Here is a 5,134-nt window from a genome sequence, read left to right as displayed (position 1 = left end):
CTCAGAGGGGTCAGCCCATACAGGTACTATAAAACAAATACTTTGAAAGCTGATCAAAGAGGTATCTGTCAAATTAGGATCCTTAATTAACCAGCTCAGAATAAATAAATAAAAAGGCAATTAACCAAACCAAAAGATGTCCAAAATCCTCAGAAAGAACTCACCAACAATCTATGTAAAGAAATCGCACCAGATGGTCTAGATTCAATAGGATCATACAGGTGCCTGGCTTCTATTCTTTTCATGGGCACCCAAGTCTTATTGAACTATTAAAAAGAGGTGCAAATTTGTTCTGTGTTTTGATAGTCTTTTCCCCATTATAGTTAGGTTTAGCTGTTAATTATAATCTAGATTTGGTATGGCTAGGTACTAGTCTTACAGTAACACAGTTGAAGATCATCAAAATTCTCTAGTATAAACAACTTTCGAAAATTTAATGGAAAGATGGTTCAGCTGTAAAACCACTTCCTGCTGTTGCAGAAGACTCAGATTTAGGTCCTAGAATCCATAGGGTGGTTCAGTACCATCTTTAATTTCATTTCAGGGCATCTGATACCCTCTTCTGATCTTCATGGGCACCCAGTATACAAATGGTGCATGGACCTACATGTGCATAAAACACATAAACACTTAAAACACTTTTTTTTAATTTAAAAAGGAAGTAGGAGAAAGACATTGTAAGAAGAGATCATTTTATTCATCTAGCTGCTTGAGAATGTGCAATAAGATGGTCAGTCTCAAAGGAATATATTTCCTAACATCAGAGAAGCTTCTTTTAGCAGTAGATGATGATTAATACAGAGGCCCATAACTAGTCACCACACAAGGAACGAAAGCTATGAGGTATACAGAACTACATGGGACAAATACATCACACCCTGTAATTAGTCAGGTTCTCTAAAGGAACAGCACTGATAGACTGAATTTTATGTGGGCTAGCTACCACCAGAAGATGAGGCCCAGATTTAGGGTGGGTCTTCCCACCACAAGTGATCGACTCAAGACAATCTCTCAGCTGAATTATCAACCAAGATTTCCTTTCCCCAGGCACAAGGATTATCAAGGACAGAGGAGCTGAAAGACCGTATGAGCAAGAGTTAGTGGAAATCTGCAGCAAGATAGTATCTGCTAGACGTGACAGGAACATTGCACACATGATTCTCAGCAGCTGTGATGCATACACAAGACTTGCACAAGATCAAGCTACTCAAAACTCCAGCTTGGGTTTAGAAGGGCATCGCTAACTTCCACCTCTTGCTGAGCAACTTTGGCAACTGATATTTCTTTGTTCCAGAAATCTATACTACAGAAAACTGAACAAGGAAGGGAAGCTTTCTTCCCAAGGATCTTCAGAGAGGAATAAAAGAATTGTAACACTGGATTTTTAATGTACCAAGATCAATGATAGTTTTGAAAACTATAGTAATACAAGATTTTTAAAGTCGTTAAATGCTTGGCTCTTGGGAAGCAATAATAGAAAATTAGTGCAGTGTTCATACATTTATCCCTTATTTGGCAAGCTACCTGTATCAGAATTCTAAATTACTCTTAGCATTATTATTATCAAAATTCTCTATTATTGTAGAATTAAAGTAACATTCTCACTTTATTAAAATGATGTACAGTTTCATTATTTAACATTGACATATTCCTATTTCCTATAATTTTATAATAGAAATTTACCAGATATAGCAAAATGATAAAAGTTAGTTAAAACAATATGAACAAAAAAATCTGTTCACACAAATGACAAAAGAATATGCTTGACTAAAAAAAGAATATTCACTTGGTATTTCAGATAAATTAAAAATGTGCTCACTATATAGATACATTATAAATGAACTTTCAGAAATACGTCCTCTTATTTTTATTACAACTAAGTCTGTACAAAATTAATGGAATTTATGAGCTCATAGCAAGATGAAAACAAATCTCCTAATAAGCAAAGGTTTAAATCTCTATCTATCCTTGGAATAATTTATAAGAATATACTAAATCCTTTAAAATAACCATAGAGAGTACCTAAATGAATATTTAGCTATGGTGGAATTCAGAACATTAAGATTAAGAGATGCAGTATATGTGCAGTGCCTCTCTGTATTATGAATATTTTTACACACATTATTTTCATATTCCATTAAATAAAAGATACTCAGAGGAATAGCACATGAAATGAGGTAATTGTGTTTGTTATACTCATGGCATTATTTACTCTAAAATATTTCCTAATATATTTTTAGTAATTCATTTAATGTAGTGGAAAGGGCATTCTAAACTGCTTCTCTAAGTTCTAGTGAAGGTTATTTCTTTCCATTTCTTAAACCTGATGAGATTGTATTGTTTTAATCTGTTCTCATGAAATTCATCCTACAATATAAATTTCATAAAGGCATATGAGTTAAATATGTTTATGACCCACTTCCTACACTAACATTATGATTATCTTTCTAGTTTTGTTGCCTTTGATTTCAGTATTCATCCATATGGAATAGATGTGTCTATTTCATTATCTAACAGAGCATCAAAGTCACTTAACCTTTTATAAATGGAGTCTTTGGCTCAGATTGATTGAGTTAGACTTTTACAATGAGTAAACTACTCCCTAGGACAAAGTTGGGCATTTTTGGAAACTGTGTGAACTCTTCCCTGTCACTGGGGTACCATTAAGTAAGTTACTGCTTCAATAGCTCGAAAGAAGTCATTCAGCTTCTAAAGTGCCTAATTGACTCTCTGGGAATAGTACTGGAGGTAGCTGCTCAGTCACTATTGTTTTTCATATTTGCAACTTCCACTTCATTGGTGAATTTAATGGAAGGACACTAAGTGAGCCAGGTTTTCCCAGCATGGAAGCCCATAGAGACTAAATCAGGCAGTCTCTTATCTGACTTGAGAATTCAGCCACAGTTCAGTTATAAGAAGGGAGGCAATTGTTTAATGACTAAAGAATTCTGGATAGTCTTGAGGTCAAAATTCAGTACTAAGGTTTCTGATAATTAATGTGACCAAATAATGTAATATATTTATTATACCAAACTGAGATCAGAAGTATATGAAAAAACAATTGTGCTGAAAGATAATTTTCTAAGAAATTTTATTTTAAGAACATCATTGAATAGAGCATTGTCTCTCAAACTGTGAGTCACATCACCTGACTAAATGTGGATATTGTTTTTAAAAAAATCTAACAGTAAAATGTGCATGAACATGCAAAATATAAGTAGAACTGACAAATTTGTAATAAATTCAGGACATGCTTGCCCATGTTGTATTACATTATTACTTCATTTCATTGAAGCCTTGGTTCAGAAAGTGCAAAACACACACTTTGCAGTGTGCAGGCCATTACAACAAAATATGCTACTGAAACATGTAGACTTAGATTGGGAATCAATGTATGATACAAACTGCAGTGTCCATATAAGTGCCAAGTTTTGTACTCCTGTGGAAATTTAATGGCATACTTACAGGAAGAAAAACTTGATATTTTCCTACCATCATTCCTCAGTATTGTAAAGGAGCACAGCAAAACCACAAAAGAGGATCACTCTGCAGGTAGAAGAAACAGTTTGCTGGGGGACAAACTGTTGGGATGCCTCAGAAGAGTAAAGAGTAACAGCCCGGCTAGAGAGAAGCAAGCAGGTTTTACAGGGTTCCTGAAGGCTTATAGGCATATTCCTTCCTCTTGGGAGATTGATCCTCTCTTAGGTAGAACAGGGTCCTCAGGCCGTGTCAGCTGGTAGAGGGTCTGTACCTGTCACAATCAGGTAAGTTTATGGGTAGCAAATGTCTTTTATCCTGTGGAGAATGGCCATTTGGAGAGAAAACAAAGGGATTGCAGGTATCTGGTAAGCAACATCCCTGAGTCACAGGGTTTCTGAGAAATACTGGGAATTAGTTAGGTTTCTGTTTCCTCATGACCATCTGCCCCTGCAAAACTTGGTAGCCATTCTAGGGTATTGGCAGCTGTACTACTGCCATCTTAGTTGCTGGTTTTGTGAAGTAACACATGCGTGTATATCAAACTAGTATATCATTTCATTATACTATAATAAAATATTTGACTTTGAAAATTGCTATTTGAGATGCTGACTTTAATAAAAACATATGAAATAAATTTTGACTTGTTTAATAAAATAAATATGTTTAATAAGAACATATGAAATAAATTTGTTCTTAAATTTAGGAACAGGATTTCTGAATTGTCCCTGAACCTACTTCTTCAATTTTGTACAATATGTTACTGTGAAAGCAGTAATCCCAGTATTGATAATTATAAAATCACTATATTAATCAGCTTTAAAAAATATTGATCTATATCCCATAGCATTAAAAATACTCAGTAAAGATTTTCTTCATGCAAAAATAATCACCAACACTGTTAATATTCAAATTTGATTTTGCCATTAAAAATAGTAAAATCATATGTATATGAAAAAAGTGTTTTAAAATATCATTTTATGACTATCACCTAATGCTTAGCTTATATAACCAGCATTATGTGACAATGTCTTAGAAAATTAGGCATTTTAACAGAATTCTAAAACTAGATTTCCTTCAAAAGCAAGGAAACATTTTGTGGAAAATTAATATAAGGTCACCCTTCAAGTACAGACTGAAAAGAAAGCCAGATTCACAGCCATGGGTTCTACGTAATTTCAGACAATTGCTGTTTGAAAACTATTACATGCAGCTTTCCTTCATATGTGCACCATAATTAACATATTGCATTGTATAGGAATAAATTAACATAGTGGTATTGTAATGATGCATAAAATTTCATTATTAATATTCAGCTGGTGTGGCCCAAAACACATGTGCCCCAAAAACACATGATGAAGTTATCTACTTCCATTTAAAAGTTTAGGTAAAAAAATGTAATCTTAAGAATTATGCAACAGTTGTTGCATCATTAAGAACATTTTACGTAAACTTATGACTGTAATACATTTTTAAGTATTTAGTTCATCATTTCACAATTAGTCATTCATAAAAATGTGATTGTTGCATGTTTTCTTTTTGTTTTTAACTCCATGTAGGAACATCATCAGAAGTAAAAAGCAAAAACTAGATACCTGCTCCCCCCAAAAAAGTAAATTCTGAGCTACGCTGAGAAAACCATTTTGACTTTTAACTA

The sequence above is a fragment of the Peromyscus californicus genome, unplaced genomic scaffold (genome assembly GCF_007827085.1).
Source record: "Peromyscus californicus insignis strain IS unplaced genomic scaffold, ASM782708v3 Scaffold_10__1_contigs__length_136768540, whole genome shotgun sequence".
NCBI classification, from domain to species: domain Eukaryota; kingdom Metazoa; phylum Chordata; class Mammalia; order Rodentia; family Cricetidae; genus Peromyscus; species Peromyscus californicus.
Note: the sequence above shows the minus strand (reverse complement) of the source record.